At 37.2% G+C, this 23191-nt stretch overlaps 1 protein-coding gene across 26 annotated transcripts in view; it reads right to left on the bottom strand.

Annotated features, from left to right (window-relative positions):
- Positions 1–23191, bottom strand: part of DLGAP2 (DLG associated protein 2) — a 448813-nt gene that overhangs the window by 129991 nt on the left and 295631 nt on the right. For 4 of the 26 annotated variants that reach the window (XM_050315353.1, XM_050315351.1, XM_050315352.1 and 1 more), the window contains one exon: positions 22286–22405. The exons of the other annotated variants lie outside the window; for them this stretch is intronic. The gene's annotated coding sequence lies outside the window, so the exon portion shown is untranslated. The remainder of the gene's footprint in view (positions 1–22285; positions 22406–23191) is intronic. 26 annotated transcript variants of the gene reach the window in all.

Consider the following 23191-nt stretch of genomic DNA (forward strand, 5'->3'; position numbering starts at 1 on the left):
GAATTTCTTTGTCCCTCTTTCATCCCCTCCCCCCAAGTTTTATTGCTTTTACAATAGTTATTGTTTGGAACTAAAAACTACAGGAAGATCCAGTCTGTATTTGTACCACTGTCATTAAAAAAAGTGGATAGAAAGATAAAGTAATCTTTAAAAAATTTATGGACTGTGAGTGAGCTGAGGATGTGGACATGGGAGGCAAGCCTTGACTGCCTGGATATTATAATTTTACCTTATATAAAAAATGAGTATAACTTTTCTATATCTATTCCTTCATACAAATAAGTTAAATTATTTACAGAAACACAGTACAGTGGGTGTAATTAGAGATCTTAAAACTCTATGTTAATTCTCAGACTCAAGGACTGTATCTTATCCAGTGCTGTGTGCATTCTCTGCTGCCTGGGGAAACAGACATGCAAACCAGCCATAGAAGCTCTGCAGGATGAGCACTACGTCTTTATTCTTATTTCCCACCCCCCATGCCTCCATTATATACTGCCAAGTTCCTTTGACAGTGTTATCTTTTAATTGGTTTGGTGGGTATTATACAGTTAGTCATATGCACAGATGATTAATTAAGCCAGTTCATACATGTATTTAAATTCAAATCTAAGGAACTATATTAAATTTTGTCCTTCTCTATGAGATGAAATAGAAGGATAATCAATGGATAAAATAGTAGGAAAAGATCCTTAGTTATAAAGGGATGGAAATTAATATATTGGTTCTGACTGGTGACTCTGTACTATGAGAGTTATTTAATGTCCACACACTTGAACTGAATTACAGAACTAAATTCCAAGTAATACCTTTCATTAGCAGAATGTATGCATTTTCATTATGTCAAAGAAGTAATATCAAGCCTTCATCCTTACTTAAGAAGGTCATGTGGCCTGTCGTCCTTGCATGGGAGAACAGGCCAGTAATTCAACACTAGAAAAGTTAACATTAAACTTTCCATAAATTTGCATAGGAGTCTTAAAGGACTGGGGTAAGCATATATCAGAGAAAAGCCCCTGAATGAGTTAGTCAACAAAATGTCAGTTGTAATGATATTGGAGACTGCAAAGTGAAAGAAACCCACTTAATGCATACCAATGATTTATTACACTGTGTGTCACCTGGTATGAACTAGATTTTAGAAATTAGATACAAGATTCAGGAAATCTTAAACATGGACATCAGTAAAATCAGCTGCTAAGAGAGGTCAAGAAATTATCCCCCATCTTCTTCTTTTCAGTCATAACTTCTTTGTTATGTGAGAAAATTCACCTTCTGGTAACATGGTAAGGATTTTGAAATGTTACTGCTGGAAAACTAGGGTTTTGAATCCTTCCTGAGCTCTGCCATCCTCTAAAAATCACAGGCCAGGCAGCTGATTTCTGATCAAATTTAAGAGCTTGATCTTTCAGTGACACTCATGATAACACACATTGACAGCATGGGGTGCATGCAGCACAGAGACCTCTCATGCCACAGGTGGATATCCTAACCCTCAGCTGGGAGCTGCATCACATGCTCTTCTTATTCTCACTCTGAATCCCCCAACACACACCCTTCCATGATCACCTTCTCTGGAGGCAGGCAGAGAGAACTGGAAGGTGACACCCACTGAGCGTGGAACAGAGCTGGCAGATCTCCTGCCAGGGACTGTCACTGGGGAGCCTGTCCTTACATTTAGTGGCATGCAGGATACTGATGGTAAAAACCACCACCCCATGAAACAGCTCTTCCTTCAGTTTTCATTAGTTACTTTAACCTTTCAGAAGCAGAAGACTAACATTTGATTTCTCTCTGCTATGCTTACAGAGCCCAGCAGTGTTCAACAAGCTGCAAAACACAACAAACTGGCTGAAATTGCAAACAGGAGATTTCTAGGCTTTCCCTGTACAAGCTGCTCTAGCAGGTGACATGTCAGCTTAAACAATCATCAGTATACTTGAACAGATCTATTTCTTAAGTTGATTTCTCCTCCCCTCCCCCACTTATCTTTGGTACCAGAGTGGCATCCACCTGGACCTTCAGAAGTAGACTGTCTTGCTGAAGCTTGTGCTGTTACAGACCAGCAACTTGAAAAGGGTTACTTACATACAGTAGCCACTCTACTCAAGAAATGAACCTGAGTGAAAAATGCAACTCCTCAGAGACCAACCTGTCCTCTGGGCAAAACACTCATATCATTCATTAAGAAAAACAGTGTATGCTTGTTAGAGGATGGCACACAGAAAAAACCCTGAACACCAAGTAATATTTATTTGCCAAACTAACCTAAGTGAGTTCTTTGAAAGGGTGACCAAGGAAATAGCTGATAGAAAGGTGATGAAAACAATCTATCTGGATTTCACCCAGGTGTTTCATAAGCTGTCACATCAGAAACTAGTGGGGAAATGATAAGATAGGAACAATTACTATATTGACATTGATTAAAAGTTGTCTGTCATCCCAAACCAGAAACTGTTAAGTAATTAAGTAACTAGTTAAAAGGTGGAGAGGCAGACGTCTTGACACTGGCATGTCTCAACATCTGGGTTCATCCTGAGATTCTTTTACTATATTTTACATATGATTTCTTAGCATCTATTTCAAAGGAATAAAATAAAGTAGTTGAAGGAGGAGGAGGACTTGTAACTTTTATGATTGCTAGTGCAATGCAGAAAAGTCTCTAGATTCCACATATTTTCTCCATGGGTTTTTATTTAATAGCATTATTCTTCCTTACAAAGACATTAGAAAAAGTTAGCAAAAAAACCAAAACAGATTACTGAAATTTATTTTTATGACTTGAGATCTGGACCCTGCTGTACATGATGCACAAAACACTCAGGAGGACAAACAGTAAATTCTCTTTCACAGGAGTAAATGGAAAACCCACATGCTGGGTTTTTATGTGGGGAAAACCCGCATACACACACAAATAGCTTTGTTTCCTGGTCGCTACTCAAAAGCATCCTAAACTAAAGCCCAAGTAGTGGAGAACCTCTGGCATTTCTGAAGAACCAGCTGAAATTTGAAGTGCAACATGAATGCAAATAACAAAAATTCAGGACAAACTTGGGATTTGTTCCAACTTGAAACACAAAGAAATTAAGTAAAGAAGCATGAGACTCCATTGAGATTTTAACTAAAGAACATGATTCTACAAAATCTCTTTCACTTTTCTCTCTTTGTATATGATTCTCCATTTAATTCTGTGGAATTGCAACTTTTCAGTTTTAAGAGACATCCATAATTCAGGATCAGATCCTATATGACCTGTCAGTTTTTTAATAACATATCTTCAATTTACATACAGACTTCAAGTAAAATGGGAAATGTAAAAAGGTTAAAGTGTTCATGACAGTTTAAAGCAAAGAAATGCACTTGCCTAAAACAAATATATTCACTTTTTCCTATATTATTATTAATAATACATGTATAAAGCATATTAAGAACTACAAAACACAAACATGTCACACTTCTTTCTCTACTGTAGTGTTCAAAGTAAATGAGAGCTCATGGATAACAGCTTCAAAAGCTGTATAAGGATACACTTCCCAATACTTCAGCAGTACAAAGAACTTTAATCTCAAGATGATAGGTTTACAGAGGTATAACTTAAACATAAAAATCGAATCAATATCCTAGAAGAGCCATGTACAATGTATTTTTTTTAATATACCTTTGTGCAACTGAAAAGACATTGGACCTGAAAGTTACATATTTCATATTCATGATACAGAAATTTTCAAATTTGGCCTAGCTCAATATACAGAAGTCATTAGACTATGAAAAAATCTGACTTTTTTTTCCCCCCTCCCTTACTTTTTCACCCACAGAATACAGAATGGTTCTCTAACAGAGTCATATGGAGGTATTGAAACCTAAACATATTATCAGCTGCCACAGGAATGCTTTTCTGTTGAATAACAAAGGAATGGCTGCAACAAGTCTGGCAACTTTTGGCAGGTAATGGTACCGATTCTATTCCTTGGGTGTTTTGCACTACTGTGGTTCAGCTTGCCTTTTCTGACTGGCAGCAGGGCAGAAGGAGAGAGGCAGCTCTTTCTCATGGCCATATAGTACCCTCATCATCAGTTTGTGACAGTCCTGACTGTTAGCCAAGCTTTTGCATGTACATAATCCTAAATTCCCTCAGCTGGTACACCGAACTCAGTGTAGTTACAATTACCTACATTTAATGCAAAATTTCTCCAAGAAAGCAGTACCTTCCATCATCCCTGAGACACGACAGTGCTTCTTAGCGAGAACAGCTTCAAACAATGAAGAAAGAATAACTGCAACTTTTGAAAAATCCAGGTAATTTCAGAAACAAAGTAAATTATATTATGCCTGATTGTTCCGTGTGTACTTATCAAAGTGTACAAACAAGCAGCTTGTAAGTAATAACAATATGAAACAGATCTGAGTTATTCAGCTTGCTTTTTGGTGCAGAAAGCTGGGTGAAGTTGACCAAGTCAATACAAAGATTCATCTCAAATTATTAGAAAAGTTCTTTCACGGAAATTACTCTTTTGATTTTTCATTTGCGTGCTTCACCTTCCTGTACTAGGAAGTGTACTAGGAGTCTCATTGCCAATGGAAGCATTTATGAAAGACAATGAAAAGTAAAAAAGTAAAAAAAAGCCTAAGTAACTATTAGACATGACAAAAAATTTTCAAGTACTTTTATCTTAAATAATGTGCATCTGTTTTACAAAAAGGTGGATGAATCATTTTAGTACTGAGGGCTCTTTAAATGTTTTCAATATGTGACTCAAAACTTCCAGAACCATCTCTAATCCCATATTACTTGAAGACCTTCAAATTACTAGGTGAAAGCATAAAAGCACACATTTTTTATAATGTAGGTAATAAGGTTTTCAAAGATCCTTTATGAAAGAGATTATCACATAGGGCTAAAATTCCAATTTGATGGGAAAAGGAAAAAGCATTCCCAAAAATGGCTAAGTTAACTACAAGGCAAAATTGTTCTTGAAAATTTCTCAAAGCACCAGTTTATCATTGTGTGCACGTATTTATATTTCTTTGGTGGTTTTCACTATATCTCAATACTCATACAATGTCTACTCTGTCTGCACTAAGAGATGGGTGGATGCTCCAGAACAAGGACAAATACACCTTGATAGTTTCTATGCATTTTAAATACCCCATGTGCTTCCAAAATTCTTTTGAGAATTTTGCTTGGGATCCTGGCCTGAAACATTACTGCCTCACCTTCATCTGAATTCTCTATGTGATGAGCAGTACGCAAACATTTGTAGTGAAATCTTGTAAATTTAATAAAATGTTACAAGTTAAGGTTTAAACTACAGTTATTCATACTTAAGATGCTTCCTTATCTCTCTTTGCTGCTGTTCTCACCAGTGCCTCAGTAAGGTAAGTACATTTGTTTAACATCAACTTGAGAGTTCACTGAGTCTCATTTAAAACCTAGAAACATTGATGGGACTATTTTCATTCATTTCAGCTTTCTTGGGATCAGACCTGTAGAATTTAGCCATACAATGATGCTGCTTCTAGAAATAATCACTTATCAGCTCATCTGGAACAGTACTCAAATGCAGAATAAGATAATATCTGTATCTGAAATACTCAATTCCAAAGACACTTTGAATTGAAGTGGAAACAGCTGCATAGCCAGAAACATCGAAGTATACTAACTAAATACTAATCGCGTACTGGAAGCATACTGTTTTCAATGAGAATAACATGAATGCAATTCATTAATATTCATGATTACCACATGTCTTATTAGTATAATTAACCCCATTCGTATATCCATAGGCATGGATTTGGATAGGTGGACTACCCATTCTTATGGTGAACGCAAAATCAGCTGGACAGCTGGGTTTGCAGTGTTGTGATGACTGATAAAAAGCTCGGCCAGTGGCTGGATAGTAGTGGCATCTCCACACATAAAACTGGGATCAGTTGCTTAACACCTTCATCAATGTCTGGAGGAGGTGGTGGAGTCCACCATCAGCAACAGTATCGGTTTAGGGGGAAAGGTCAGCGAGACAGCTGTTAGTACTGCTATTCAGCAGAACCTGAAGGACTAGAGAAAGAGGCTGATAATAAACTTGAGGTGTGCAAAATAAATGCCAAGTCCTGCCTCTGGCATACGATAGCCTCTTGCCTCAGCTGAGCTGGTGGTCAGTTGATTCCAAGGCAGATTTGCAGAAAAGGATTAGGATTCCTGGTGGATAACGACCTGAATGTGACTTAACCGGGCACCCTTGAAGGCTGTCAAATATTGGACCAAGTTTTCTAGAAAGGCTGCAGGTATCTCTGTCCTTGGAGATGTTCAAGATTGACTTTACAGGGCCCTGAGAAACTCCAGGCTGGCATTGCTCTGAATGGGACCTAGACCTGATGTTCTGTAGAGCTCCCTTACAATTTGTATTATTTTGCGATTCTAGATTTTAGCAATCTGTTTATAAAAACATGGAATACTACATATTTACACTGATTGCAAAAGTATTAGCTCTCTTGCATATTACATCAACCTGTTTCCATCTTTTATGAGTGAATAGAGTTGTACTTGAGTATTCTTTTGTAGCGTCATATTGCGTTCAGTTTTCATGAAATTAATACAGCATATTTGTCATTCTTAAAGCAAAAATAATTTTGCAAGCCTGACATTGCAACAATGAAAGTACAGCATGCTCATAAGCCAGATATTTTCAGCTAAGAAGATATTTTCTAGCATCTGTTTTACATGATTTAGTGACTACCTTCTGCATAGACATAGTGCACCATTTGTAGCATATGCTCTTTGCTCAGTTTATTTAATAAATAGATTGGTTTCTGTTCATTTGATAATTCAAATTTACTTGTCTTAAAAAAATGAATTTGAATACCCCAAGAAAATATAACCTTCCAGAACTTGACTTAGTTTATAAAATGGTATTTTTTTGACAGTACTATGCAATTAAAGGGCACATCACTGAGTGCACACGGCTACCTCAGACATGAAAATTCCCCTGCTAATTGGCCTGTTTTCCAGTGTACCTCTTCATGACACTCTGCTTGCCATGTTTTTCTTAAAACTGCTTTTTAGGATACCATGGATTTTTGTTACTTGCAGACTAAATGTGTGGCTGTGCTTTAGTTAACCTGCAGCCTGTGAAGAGAAATTAGAGACTGTGCTGTAGTTTGGAGACAATAAAGTTATTTGCTATGGAGATATAATATGTGCTTGTGTTCATGCCACAGCATCTGTATAAATATCAAGCTTGTACTCTCCTGTATATTTACAATTTTCTGGCTCTGCAGGTTATTCCTTGTGTCAGTCACTCAAGTTCTGGGTATCATCTTTCCTGCACTTCCTATGGTTTCCCTTTGCTTTGTCTCCTTTTGTCTTTCTGATTTGCAACAGAAAACAACAAATGAACATAAGCTATTATATGACACAATGTTGTCTTTGGTTTTCTTGATAGTTGTTGTTGCAGTTTTACCACAATTCATGCTAATTGTCCTTCATGCAATTAAAATAAAATTTATTTTATAAGAGAGGGAGTCTCAATACCTTCTAGGAAGTGATGATCCTTTAATACCAGTATGTACTGATTTAGTACAGTAACAACACCCAACAACTGAATTTCAGACATTATGTATATTCAAATAAAACCAAGAGAAATAAATACTAGCTTTTTCTCCTAAGTCACAGGGTTGAGAACAGCCATTCCCAGAAGCACTGCTACTGAAGCTCTCTACTACTGAACCATTTGCTGAAGCTCCTCATTCTCTGAGCTCTCCTACTTTGGATGAGAGTTTTTCTTTAGTAAAACTCTACATTAGAATTCAAATACAGTGAGCTTTAATTCAGCTGCAGTGGTGCTTTTCCTTGATTCTGAGGAATTACAATGTCTCTGCTGAGAAAGAAAGTACCAACTGAGATTAAATTTCACAGAACCATATTGATAACCATCCTTCAATGGCCTTCCTTATCTCAATTAGATTTCAAAGGTGCAACAGCAAGAAAGTGATGGTTCTGGACGTTCTAAATAGGATATATTTCACTGTGCAGATTTTGAAAGTTAGGGTTAGTTTATTTGAAATACAGAGTTCTGAATTTCTCTCTTTACAGAGTTTATTTTTACCACACTAGTCATTCAAATACATCTCATTCACCTGGTGATGGTACCTAAGGCAACACAATTTGAGATCATAGCTTTCCCTCTGAGCACATGTCCAAATTCTGAAACATAAATACTCCAAAGACAAAAATAACTTAACACGTTTGAACATTCTGTTTCTATGGAGACAAATAAAAGTAAAATGTCTAATGTGAGTTCTTATTCAGCCTGATGCTTTACAGATTAGAAGCACTTCATTAAGCCTTAGAGAGAGATATTATTCCATAAATAAATACATAAATCAATAAAAAGAACCACCCAAAAACCCAGGTCCTCTGTTTCTGATATGCACTTGTGTATTCAAATTGTGTAAGAATTACCGCTGGCAGCGAGTTCCTGTTTTTCTATTCCCACCCCACATTACAGCCTTATTGATAGACTTGAGATATAGTTTGTGTCATTTTCAATAGAAAAATCTTTCTGTTGAAACATGAGAAATCTCAAAGCTCAGGACTTTGAGGTTTCTAGACTTCACTCCAAGTGTTTACAGAATAATGGCTAGAGACTTAACTGCTACAGATGCCTGATGCTGCTAGGTCAAAGTAATGAATCTTACATGGCTGACCTTTTAAGCTAAGATCAGCAAAAAAAGGCTTGAAAAGCACAGTAGTATGATTAGAGTTGTAGAAGTACTCGTGAGATTTCTCTCAGGCAGTTGGACACAGAGCCCACTTTTAAAAGTGCATTTTAAATGACACCCTATTCAGTCTTAAAGATCATATTTGAAGAGGTGTTGTTCACAATTATCATCGCTTTTAATGCTGTTTTCTAAATCCTGTGCTTCTGCAAGTCTTATTAGTTAGCTTAATGTCTCAGTAAGCTCTTCCTTCTCACAAACTGCAGGTAAAATACAATGTGAGGTTTTCAGTACTGAAGGTTTCTGTCAAGCTTTTTGCTAAAGCACAAGCTTCAGTGATTATGCCTCAACCAAATTCCAAGCAATAGCCATGCAAGTCATCATTATCACAGCACTGGGCTTCAACTCAGTTCCTGGCAGGGCTTTATTAGCTCCGTACTGTATCACATTAAATATGGCTGCAAGGTTTTTTGGCCTGAATCTTGTTCGCAAATGACCAGCCCAGAGCCTTAGCCAAATGACTAAAAATAAAGACATCTAGAAGAGCCATGAATTACAGCAGGGGAGCCAGCTTTGACTACCTTAAGTTGACCTAACTCACTTGTTTCTATACTGTTAAGCCTATTTATCTACCAAAGTACCTGCCAAATGTTTTGTGTTGGTAAAGACCATGTATCTGCTTTGCTAAAATTTATTAGGCACTGTCTTTGTGCCTGAAAAGGACAAAACAGCTGCATAAAGCTGGCTTCAATAGACAGAAGTTCCACTACCCACTGAACCAACTAATCCCAGTGTAGAGACAGGCAGGAAGGAGCAGCATCATAAGTGTTCCCAAGTGCAGGCTAACAGCAGTGAAATCCCTCACACCTGCCCTGGGCAGCTGCAAGGTCTATGCCTGTTCACTACCTGCTCGTGTGGCTTGGTGCCAACATGAGCTGTTGCCCCCAAGTTCTCTTTCAATTGTGTTTCCTGTGCTTATTATCAACACGGTGTTCATTTCAGCCTCTTTTACTGGCAATGAGTGTCCCTAACAACACTTCAGACACTGTATTCTCACTTATCAATGCCTGCATTTTTGCAGTTGAGGGTTTGTTATGATGCAGACCCACCCAAGGAAGTTCTATACACACTGTCCTCTTTTTTTATGTCTATAGATGCCTACCCATGGCACTGTGTTATGGAGATTTACCACTCCAGTAAAGATTAATTTAGAGATCTCTCACCTCCATTTTCCACAGTATCATTACTATTAGTTTTCTGCAAATGCCATTTCACTACATATTCTCATAGTTTTATTAATATACACTTTATTTGTTCTTCTGGCATAGAATTTTAAGAAGATCTGACTTGTGCAATCAGGTTGTTGATTGGTCTGGCAGTTTGCAAATTCCCCACCAGCTAACTGAACTCAACTGCTGATTTTAAAAAGGAATTAAGAATTACTGGAGATAATTTGTGAAAATCAGAAAATGAGTAGAGAAATGCACAATAGTGACTCCACTAAGGCAGAAGCCAAGTGCCCAAATGGCACATGGGTATTAGGTGGGCAGTGCTCACACAGTTGAAGGGTAGCAACAACATTACTACTGTATGGGTTGTTATGTGGGACAGTAGAGGAATACTGGGAAGGAGGGGGTGAAAAGTCAGACAATGAACACAATTCATGGGACATTAGACTTCAGTATTTCCATGTTTGCCTACACAGGAACTTATTTTGTGCCTATTATCATGCTCATCAGTTATCCTGGTTAATTAAGACTTGACTATACTTAATACCTTATCAATTCTTATGAAGAGTAGTTGATGGAAAAATAATTTTACTTATCATTCACTAAAACTCCCAAAAGAGATTTATGTTACTTGGCTACAATTTTACCAAAATACTTCCAAGTACTTTAGAAGCCTGAACTTACCTTGCATGCTTATTTGGCTCAACAGGATCAAGACTCAGCTGCCTGAATGAATCCTAGCAAACACTGCTGATAGCCAATAAAGTGGAGTGGAGATAGTGGAGATAAAGTGCTATTGGGGAATAGGCTGCTATTCATCTAATCTTGAAACAGACATCTTCAATTGGTCTGATGAACCATATCCTGAAAGTATTTGCTTCCCTCCATTTGCTATAGAGTCTGGGGTAACTAGCTTTAACATAGACTCCTACAGTGCAGTACAGTGTATCTTAGAGTCAAGTGGAATGAATGTTACCTTAAAAATTCAAATGTAGAATCAGATACTTAATGTACAAATAAATCATGTCAATGATCCTACAGTGAAATTCTTTAAAAGGAAAACCAAAACAAAACAGGGAAATCTCATTAAATCCCAGCTGATTCCACCCCCGCACCCCCCCCCTGCCCCCCGAGTTAAACCCAGAGATTATACTTTTTTTTTCCCCAACTTCTTGTTCTGTATCTCCAATGCAGTAAAACAGACAGGCTGAACAGTTAGGCTAACATTAGAGTCAGGTACACTAATCACTACTTGGAAGCAGAGATCTTCCCTGCTGTCTCCTCTTCCAAATGCACTTTTTCTGTGAGGCCCAAATTTGGCAGCTGATAGTACAAACTTTCACAATGGTCTATGGCATACTGCAATGAAATACCCATAGCCCTTGCTTTCCCCAATCCTTTGCACCTCCTGTAACTGAACCTTGTCAGTTTTAACCCAGTCCATTCTGCCTCAATTGAACACGCTGAATAGCTGTCTATGATTTAGCAAGAGTTAAAATTATCTTTTAGAAAAAAGAAGTGAAACTGCAAAGCAAAACAAATATTACAACCAATTCTAGATGGTAGTTACTAACAATAATAATCTTCAGTACCTATGTTGACTATTTCCTACCCTGAACCCATTCAGGAGGTGACTCATACATGTAGGGACACTAACTCACACTTAGACCACAATGCCTAATGAGTCTATGAACCCCTGCGCTGATTCACCATCTGACACACTCCACTGCACACCTCTGCAACCTGGTCCACAGATTATCCAGAGCTGAAGTTGCTCAGTGTGGGCTGAGCTTTCCTATTGCTGAGTAACTTCAAGCTTGGAGGCCAGGGCACAAAAGGTGGGAAGGCCACTGCCCTCCCCTTTCACACACCCACATGGGTGCAGGTCGTGGAGAGGCTCACATTCAGATCTGCAAATGCTGAAGTAAGAGCTTCCAGCATCCAGAGTCTCGCTGCAGGCTGTACTTCTCCACTGCCTAACGTATGGAAATCAGCTTCCAGAGCTGACCTACTTGCTCCAAGGAAGTCCCTGTGAAGTCAGTCCCCCAGCTATGCTTGTACTTACTTCCATGCCAAAGTCTGGTAATGAAAACTCAGGCAAATCAGCAGTGCAATTTTTAGGGATTTTGAACTTAGTATCAGGGTTTGAGAGCAATAAGAGTTGCCTTAACAATCCAGAAGGAAGTTGTACTAAGGCTGGTTTGGAGTGCCTATAGATTCATAAAACTTCTATTTTTCCTACTTTTTAGAAATATTATGAAAAAAGTTTAAGACACTGATAGCTTATACTTCTATCTTGTCCTAATGTGCCCAAAACCTTATCTAGCATTCCTTGCATATCCAGCACTGATGGGAAAATAGGATAGACTTCAGCTATGTAACTACAAAAAAGATCTCAAATACCCCAAACACCTCTATTTCTAAAATTTGCTGTCGTGCAAATTGACTAAGATTTTGGTATCCACTTGAAAGAGCTTCTGTTCACAAAATGTGCTTTTTTTCTGAATAAATAAAAGAGATGACTTCAAAGTCATAAAAAACTTGAAATGTTCACATAATCTCGTCCCTAATTCTTATTGCAGACATGCCTCCTATTGCATAACATATGTGTTGGAGAGGTTTGCAAAAATTTATGCAAACTGTATGCAATATTTTAAAGACTAAGCACTAAAATACAGAGGAAGAGGTCAAGAAAACAGACAAGCTATGATATTAAACAGCAAAATAAGAACACACTACATAACTTTTTAGTTTATGAGGAGAGAATAATGCAACATCTATTCAAAGCATGAAGTTTGGTAATATCATTACAATGTGTGACAGTCTACAAACAGAGCTATAATCCACCTTGGCAGAAGTTAGTGCATCAAGCAAATCCTGACCTGGGAGTCCTGCCACTTTCTTAATTGGAACAGTAACCGGGTTTGTCTGAAAGAGCGAAATGTATTCCTCATCTTAAATTGTACCAATGGATAACAGAAAAATCAGACAGAGCAGAAAGACTGCAGAAACAACTGGAAAATAAATGCAGTCAAAGACAAGTTCCTGCTGACAAAACTAACTAAATTGAAAGGGATCAGATCATGCAAGGAAAGTTGTTTATGAGTCCACACAGGAAGGGTCGTAAAGCTTTTATCTTAAAAATATGTCAGAGTATTCTGAGCTAGAACTTCAACATATCTTCAGAACGCTCCATAGATATTAGAGAGTGAGGATGAATGGGGTTATCCTCCTGGTGCATGGGGGAGAGAAATGGCAGAGCATTTCTCAGTCACTCTGAAGTGTCACAGCTCAATTAAATTCAAATAAATTACAATAATATACACCAAGGGAGGAACTGACCCCCAATTCTGTGCAGGCTCTAAAAGGGATAACTCAGCTATCTGATGGCTACAGAGGACACAAGTGCAATAGTCAGAATGAGATAATATCTCTGCACACATGAATACTTGCTCAGGATTATCTGTATGGGCTCTATTTACGTGTTGTGCTGGTTTTGGAAGGAGTAGAGTTGATTTTTGTCACAGTAGCTGGTATGGGGCTAGCTTTTGGATTTGTGCTGAAAACAGTGCTGATAATACAAGGATATTTTCATTGTTGTTGATCTGTGCTGGCACATAATCAAGGCCTTTTCTGCTCCTCACCCCAGCTCACCAGTAAGGAGGCTGGGGGTGCACAAGGAGTTGAGAGAGGGCAACAACTGGGATAGCTGACCCCAACCAACCCAAAGGATATCGCACAATACATGGTGTCATGCTCAGCATAAAAAGCTAGGGGAAGAAGGAGGAATGGGGGTGACATTTGGAGTGATGGTGTTCATCTTCGTGAATCACTGTTACCCTGCTTTCTTGGAGACAGCTGAATGACGTGCTGAATGAATTCTTTGCTCTGCTTTTGGGTGCAGCTTTTGCTTTACATATTAAACTGTCTTAATCTCAACCCACAAGTTTTCTCACTTTTACGCTTTTGATTCTCTCCCCTTGAAGGGGAATGAGCAAGCGGCTATACGGGGCTGTGCTGCTAGTTAGGGTTAACCATGACACATGTAAATAAAAGAGGCCTGGGCCATCACACTGGCCTCAGGGCAGGCTGACACTACACAGTTCTTGCTTGGACCACTGAAATCCTTTATCCCCTCTTCCACTTCCACAATTATGATGCCTGCATCAAAATTGTTTTTTGGGAAAGATGCATGGCCAACCTTAGTTCTTGAAACGTAACCAGGCACACGCACAAGGAGTGTGCTGGCACTTAACTATGTGGGTGGCCACATGCCAGCAAGGAGACTTAGAGCCCAACTCACTTCAGTTTACTGTGGCAGATGCAGTCACAGGCACTGGATAGTATGGTTCACTGAACTGGTACAGCTGGGATTCAGACCAGATGTGTAAAAAAGGGATGACCTGGTCCTATAATTGGAGGGGTTGGATAATTATAGACATGGAAGAAAGGAAGGTTTGATAAAAGAAAAGGGACAGGAAAAACATTTTTTATTACCACTTATCTTTCCCTCTGGTACAGTAACAAAGATCCTAGCAATGATCCACAAAATGCATGATGGCACACTGTGCAAGTCTGGTGTTAGTGGATGCCTTGCTTGCCCAAGGAATACACTTGCTCTGTGATTTCTTTGAGATGAAGACAATACAGCACCTCCATATTCAGAAAAAATTTGTTTTCATCTCATAATATTTATCTACTTGACTTGGATAACATGCTTAACATAAATATACTGTTCCAGGGAAACTATCTTTTGCTTGGCTTGCTTCTGGCCTCTTGCGGGTAGATAGTTCTCTGTTTATTTAGCAACTACATAATTTGATAAAATAACGGAGAAAAAAAGAGTTCGAAATTCCAATTTGTAATTTCAAGACAAATATAACACTTAAGTAAGAAATAAACAGTTCCAGTGAGTGCATCTTGCATGGTGTGGAAAGTGTTACAAGAAAGCAAGTAATTCTCTGCAGGAGGAAAACAAATTTTTGGCTGGATTCAGTGAGAATGTCTTATAAGATGTAGCAGGAAATGAGGTTTTGGATAAAACTCATGAGGGCTTAGGCTACACTTTTGAAGCCTATTCTAGTATTGATTTTTTTTGGCTACATCTCAACTTAAATCAAAAAAGGATATAAAGGTGATACTAAAAGTAGGCAGGTCGAGTCTTAATCACAACATGCATAATAAACAATGTTTGCTTTGAATGATTTGCATTTTTCAGTAACTATATATATTTAAACCATCCACAATGGGTATATAAATCATATTTAAAGGTTAAGATCTTCCCAATTATGTTGCAATTCAAAAATTGCCCAGTTAATGACAATGAAAGGTATTTCTACAGAACGATGTATTATTTCATCATTTGCTCTTGGGGATTACTGCCCAATATTGTCAGTAAATCAAAGCAAAAACCTGAGGTTGGATGAAGTATAAACATTGCTCTATTAGAGTAAGAAGTCATAAGTATTGTAGCTCAAGTGCTTACATAAAAATGTGTGCGCTACCATTTCCATAGCAACAGGCAACATAATTTAGCTAAGATAGCTGCTTTCCATTCTAGGCACTTCATTGTCATTTCAATTTACAAAACACAAAACTATGTCTTCTAAGACTCTAATGTGGTAAAGAGGCAGAACACTGGAAATGTTGAGGAAGACATAGCTTTTCTTTCAGATGCAGGACAATAAAATGCTTCTTTATCTTCTGACCTGTATTTCATGGGATTCTCTACCATCCTCAACCCACCATATACTAATTTAGTTCTCATTACAGTGCAGGAGATCCAGTGAAAGACACCTGAGGCTGGCCTGTCTCTGCGTTAGTCTGATTCTTTCTGGAATGTGCAGAGGCAGCTTCTTCATGGCAGATTCCCTCTTTCTATCTTTCTTCCCCTCAGTTACCAGAATAAGCTTCCCTTCAATGCAGAGAGTCAGCACAACATATCTGGGGCACCTGTTAAATCTCATATTGAGCCTACACACAGTTACTAATTTAACACACTGCTGACACACTCCTATAGTCGTAAGTCTTTTGCTTCCCCAATGGCGATTTTTTTTATTAATCTGAATCACTTTAAAGTGTTTTTTAAAACCATCTGACTCGGTAGCTTTAAAAAAAAAAAAAAAAAGTCTGGGAAAATTTTTAATATGGGAACTTACAGAAACACCAGAACTAATATTCTCCCTAAAGTTACCCTGAAATTTCACACTTGAGTAGCTGTAATCTAAATGGAAAGATCAGGGGGAGCACCATCAATTTCTGTCTACTGGAAGTATAGGATTGCAGCCTGCAATCTTTGCCTTGCAAAGAATAATGTCTTATACTGTTTTCTCAGTGAGGCTGGAAGAATTTCTTCTGAAGGAGAGATCTGATTGATGTCAGCAAATGAATCATCACCTGTCCCTGGGAAATGGACACTTTTGAAAGCAAGCTGTATTGACCACTGCATTTGATAGACTCTGTAATGAAGTGATGGCTGTCTCTGAAGTTGTCCTGAGCTGAGTCCCTGACAGGAACCCTAAGGCACTCCCCTCTTCACAGATTTTCCTTACTATACAAACATGCAAAAGGCAAAACCATTAAGATTTTAACTTCATCACTGAGAATTAATTATGCATGATATTAGGATGCAGATAATTTATCTGACTTGTAGGTTATTTTCCCATTTTGGCAAGTTGAACAGTGCACCAAAGACAGGAAATAATACAGGCAGCTGGAAAAGTAGCTGGAGTACAAACGTGTGTCCTGTGGGTACATAACACGAAAATTTCACTGGAGCAATTCAGGGATCAAGTGTAAGATGCAATACATGCCCCTTATGAACTCCACCTAAAAAACCTATAAGACATAAGCATGGCAGCTAGCTTCTTTATTCCAACTACCATGCAATGCATGCCTTTTTACAGACAAAGATGTTATGACACAGAAAAATAGTCCTCTACTTCTACATCCATCCAAACAAATACACAGAACTTGACTATTATTTCATTTAGACAAACCGAGTATGTATGATCTAGCACTTTGATGAAGGCTTCAGTGTTCATCTGATATGAAAAGAAAAAAGCATTACACCTACCAGAATAGTTATTACAAGAGTATTTTATCCTGCAGTTGAACAGATGCAATAAATAAGCATTACTGAAATAGTGCATTAAAATCAAACACACATACACAAGTCACTGATCTTGATAGGTAAGTCTTACACTACCAAATACATAATTTATGGTTAGAGGAATCACAACCATACTTCGCCAGAGGTAGAGACAACTATGGAAAACACCAGCTACTGTTATCTCTGATCATCACGATCACTTCCTCGGTGGAGATCTGAATCAGGAAACAGTTCTAGAACTATGTCAAAAATAAAATTTAAACTATATCAACAGTTTTATTTTGAAAGAGTAAAGACTGCTTATGGTATTTTAGCTTTGAGAGGGTAATTTAACATTTTCATCAGAATATGTTTATATAGCAAAATGATTTATTTCTGTTAAAACTCTTGTAACAGCAAATAAATATTTGACTCATGATCTATGTAATACATTAAACTACTGTGCAGAATTTGTTGGCTGATAAAGTATTATCTAAACATCTATTCTTGGGATAGTTTTTGTGATTCACAGCTGAAACTTCTCATTTCAAGAAAAGCAAAAATATTTCAAAAATATAATTATAAATTTAAAAATAATATGAGGTGATATTACTTTATCAAAGATTATTTTCTCTAAAATTATACTTAAAAAAATTACATCTACAATATAAGCTATTATTTTAAAATCTTCCTTGTTGCATACTGCAAACAACTAAAATTCATTAAAAAGTGCCGCTTGATCACTTAATTGGCCACTGAGGATCATAATGGTCATGATTCATATTGCATCCTGTAAAACACATATATATATATATGTGCTACAGGCTGGCCTAAACATAACTAAGGACTAACACTGGACAGTATATAATCACAGTAAATGATTCCTCATCAATGTGGTATTTCATATTTGTCTATTTTAAGAAGCTACTACCTGAAAATTTAAAAAGTGTTTTTGATATTTAGCTGTCAAAAAAGTCTACATTTAATCCATATCAAAAAGAGGAAATTAAAGGAGGCAGGTTTTAAATGAGGAGTCAAAGTTTGCAAGAAGTCAAGGTTTAACCATCAACATGGTTGTTCTTGTCCTCTTTTCAATTTAGGATCTAAATTATCCTCCTCACAGATTTGTCTTTGGCTATATATCCAATTTAATACCTTTCTTCACATGAGTTCTTGTGGTCTAAGGAATTTGTTTAAAACATCTGAATGTATTTCTTTTAGGAGACTTTAATGTTTTAGAGTCTTAATTTGACCTGTTTCCCTCAACACTGTGAAGTGCTGGGGCTATTTAAGATGTTCTGAATCATAATAGGTTCCAAACAACTTCCAGCAGCATCACAGTCTAAATACAGAGCAAGAATAGTTGAATGACAGTTTAGAAAAATTGCTGCCTTAATAGAACACTGGGGAAAATTTGACAAACCCAATATCATAAATACTGTAGCCCTTGCTGCTCTCAAATAATCATGTTTCAGATATTTCTGAAAAGAAATGTTTAATTAAAGAAGAATCAAGCAATGACTTCATGTATTTGTAAATGAGATACATTATGTAGCTCTACAGTATCTAGTAGAGTCTAAATAAATGTATTTATCTGTTTATTTAAATTCCTTTTAATTCTGTTTGGTGGTAATGAATGAGGTATATAATTACTCTAACTCATCCTGTATCCCTAACATGAAGTATCCCAGAGCACTTAAGCCCAATAATTAATACATATCAAAAGAATTAATTAAAAGCACAACTAAAAATTAATCATTAACTTAACATTAAACAAGATCAAGAATTGTGCAGAACTCATTGTGATTTTGTATAACTCATGTTATATAAATGACTAAGAAATTACTAGTAGAACCTGCTGTACCTCTATGCCAAGAGCTCTTTATACAGTTCTTGTTGAACAAATATATATCATAGTGAAGAACCAAAGAAATGAGACTAAGCAGCCCTAAAGAGTTAAATAAACTCATGTGGCAAAGCATTATATGTTTCTGTGAGACTCCTAATTTCAAAGAAGGAGCTCATTCACTTCTGAAATTACCTAATTTTCAAGAAAAGTTTGTATCCCTTTCATTTTTACTTTTTCATATAGTTAAGTGGAAAATAAACAGGTGAAATTGAGGATATATTGAGAAATAAACATTTGAATACGTGAATGGAATGAAATTCACACAACTGTCAATTCCTGCATGATTAGTAATTTTCATCTGTTTTGCCTCCTTTGTACCTCTATGACTGAGTCTGCGCTCTGGGGCAGGGGACACACCATGCTGTGCACACCCCAGCTGAGCTTCCCCAAAACACATGCTGTCTGTATCCCGATCCCAGGACAGGTTTGCTCAATGATGTGCAATCCTCATTGTTTAATACTCAAAAGAGGCAGGCTCCAGAGCAACCCAGGCTGGAAACATATGAATTGTTTTGGACCAGGAGCCTGAAGGAGCTCAGAAATAAAAAAAAAAAAAAAGAAATAAATTTCAATCAATTTGAAAAAATTTTTTCATATCCCCCAGTGCAAATTCATATAGCAGACTTTTCATGTTGGTATATAATGCCTGGTTTTCTACCTGCAGGTTCATCTGGAAAACTGGTATTTTGAACAGCAAGACCATGAATAGTTAAATCCCATTTATGACTAAAGGCAACAGAAGCATAGGGTACACATAAGCTTTCTCTTCATGGTTTGTACTTGAGACAAAAAAGTCAAGACAAATACAGAACTGTAAGAAAGTAACAGAACTAAGAGAGTTAGGAAGCTGGATAAGTCCTATACTAGATGAAGTATAATAAATGAAAGCTCATTTTTAGTTTATGATTCTGTCCATTCAATTTTATCTAAGCTCAAAGGGACCTCAACTGTGAGTGAACTTGTTTTGTTTACTAGCTCATCAACTAGCTCATCATATTCCATCCCCTTATGGTTTGATGGCTTCCATTTTATGTTTTTTTTTTTTTTTTTTTTTTGTTGATTGATTGTCTGTGGTTTTTGTTTGATTTTTGCTTTTTTGTTTGTTTGTTTTAATCAAGCTTGTATTCAGACTAAGCTGAAAGATCTTGCTCTTTTTGAGTATCAGAGAGAATGTTACTAAAGTTCAGTATAAAGGTTAAGAAAAAAAATCCCAACATTTTGCCAGACTTAATTCTCTGGGCAACCATTTCCCTTGATAAAATCAAGATCATAGCTAGCCAAAAACATCTGCAAAGTCTTATTTTCTCCAAATTTTTTCTTTAAAAATCTGTCAGCTCTAATCAAATACATTGTACTTTGATATTCTGTTGTTGATACTCTTTTGCTAAATTCCAGTCAGTGTTATTTGTTCTAAGCTATCCATTTTTCATTAATATTCTACCAATCTTACATATGTGTTGCACAAAGGCAGAGAAAAAGGATATGAGACTTTCTGTGCTTGTGACTCAATACAACTGTAAGTGCAAATAATATGGCTGAGAAGACACTTGCAGATGAACTTCTATCTCAAGTACAACACCTCAGTACTAGAGTAATGAATGAAATGTCCATTTAAGGTTTTGACCCAGCAGATCTGTGAAAAAGAAAGTGCCTAGTTCAGTAGTCATTAACCCATTAAATGATGTTCATTATATAAATAAAGTGTTATTTCTTCTGGAAAATGAGCAGGTCACTAACCAACCACCTTATGGCATACTTATCAGATACACCCAGGAATTAGAATGGATATTTTGTGTTCACATTTGATTAGCATCTGAGACCCTCTTTCCAGAGAAACACTTCCCACAGGAATGCATGTGCCCAATTCCTACCATAGCTGAGCTATACAAAGACCTGAGAATGCTCATTCTACTTACCTCTATCTTAGGTTTATTGACAGTGCTGAAGACAACAGTCTTTTCCCTAGACTATTAAATGACTTACAGAAATAAAAAACCTTAACATTTTGAAGTTGAAATCTAGCATTACATTGCCCACAATGAAGAACTGTTTGAATAAATAACCAGCCACAGCTTTGTGCCTGAGGTATTTCATAAAACCTCAAGCCTGTTTAGATGAATTGCTACAAAAGAGCATTCATCATTAACAAAATGAAAAACAAAGTCTGTGGATCTTACTGAAGAGTATGAGTACCTTGTGATTGTAGTACAGAACAGAGAAAACTCTACTGCAAAGCAGAATTAAAAGAAAATTAGACATAGAGGGAGAAGGTGCATTTGGATTACCTACTGTAGATTCCTAACTCAGGTGGCACCTAATTAATATGTATGTGATTCAGAACAGAAATTCACAAGTGTAATTCACAGCCACTGGAAATCAAAGCAGTCAACTGCTATTAACTACCTCCTTTTTGCTAAAGGTACATTCCTAATCTTCTAAATGAGTTCATAAAAGACATTAGGTATAGGCACGTAGTTTGAGGGATGCATTTGAATGGGCTTTGAAGTCTCTACGTTTTTATAATCCCGCTCCCTAAAAATACATCCTGGCTAATCCTCCTTCCTTTTTTGGAAAAATGATCACCCAAAACTCAGTGCCCACCCTGGTATGACCAGATTGAAAACAACTGGATTTCATGTGCTGCCATAAGAGCACTCCCTTCCACCACAAATCTCATGTTAGCCACATCAAACTGGGGAAAAAACGTTCATTCCTATTCTGTCAGTTGTATTTTGGGACCACCATTTGGTTTGTTTGACACAGGCAATCAGTGTAACCTGAACTGGAGCTAAATCCTTAAAAAAGGAGAATGAGAAAGGTGGTGTTATGTACAAATAAGAAAGTACTTTACTTCTATAAACAGCATTTATGAAATTCTACATGAATATATTCTCATAGCTTTTGAAAAAAACGGAGAGAGTTCCTAGGACAGCTGTCAGAAAACCAGTCTTACAGTGTGAGCCTTAAAGAATACAATATATGAAATTTACCAGAACAAAAGTTGAAAGGTACCTTGACTACTGTATATAAACTTTTAGTAGTCATAGGGGTGATAAATGTGACAGTCTGTGGAAGAGACCAGGTTTGCAGATTAAGGCAATAAGTTCATCAGGCCAAGAATACGGCCACCAGTTTCTGTGCGCAGAGGCATTTCAAAAGGTCACTGTGAAGAGTTTTTCATAGACACTTGTTCAGAAAACAGATGAAAAAGGGAGAATTTTCAGTCTTGCTGACAAAGGCATAGCAAAAGGAAGACTGGCAGCTGAAATTAGACAAATTCAACCTTTCCATAACATTGCAATTTCCTAGCACTAAGGGTAATTAAATATTGGAACGGCTTACCAGGGGAGCTGGAGGACTCGCCATTGCTTGGAGCTTTAGGACGAGATTACATATCATTGTAAAAGAGATGCTTTAATCCAGCTTCTGGAAGTTCTCAACATGCCCATAACACTTGCAGCTCTGCATTAAGACAATGACTATAATCAAATCTCATACTTTAGGGTTTCAGCTGATTAACTGCAAGGGTTATAAAGAATTTCTTTTTCCTTTCACATAAAAACCAGACAGATACTTAGGTGTGGTTTATATTCTGATCTGTCTCTGTAGTAGAAAAGATTGTCCACATTTACAGAAAATACAGGGACAGCTGATGCAGTGGCCAGTGGTGATAGGGAAAGTACTTTTTCTTAGACTGAAATTCACCAAGCAATAATATCCAAATGGGAGCTCACATGAATTTAAAGTAATCCAGATGGATGCTAACCACCTCTGCCCTGGAACATGTGTGATTAGGTCAGTGCAGAACCAGGTTTAATTTGTCTGCCCTGCTAAGGGTCTGGCAGTAGCACCCACTCAGCATTTCACTGATGCAGCTACAGAGCACTGGTCAGGGTTCAAATGAAAAACTATTGGATCACCATACCCTTAGAGGTATCATTAATGAATCCTCCTGGATTAGGTCAAAGGGTGTGCTTTTCTCAAGGTGAGATATATAGCAATCTCAAATGAGTTTGTTTTGTGTTTGCTCAGTGAAACAAATCACCTGTTAACACACTTAGAATCATTTGAACATATTTGAACATCTAATTAACTAATTGCTATTGAAGATGCATGAGTGACACCTTGATCTTTTCTGTCTTCTGAAAGTTAAGATACTTTAGCCTAACTAGAGTAATCATGTTAGCACACAGGTATTAGGATGAATTTAGTTCTGTGTTTTCCAACATAAGTAGATACATAAGCATC

This window comes from Myiozetetes cayanensis, unplaced genomic scaffold (assembly GCF_022539395.1).
Source record: "Myiozetetes cayanensis isolate MyiCay16 unplaced genomic scaffold, myiCay2020 scf2-11, whole genome shotgun sequence".
NCBI classification, from domain to species: Eukaryota; Metazoa; Chordata; class Aves; order Passeriformes; family Tyrannidae; genus Myiozetetes; species Myiozetetes cayanensis.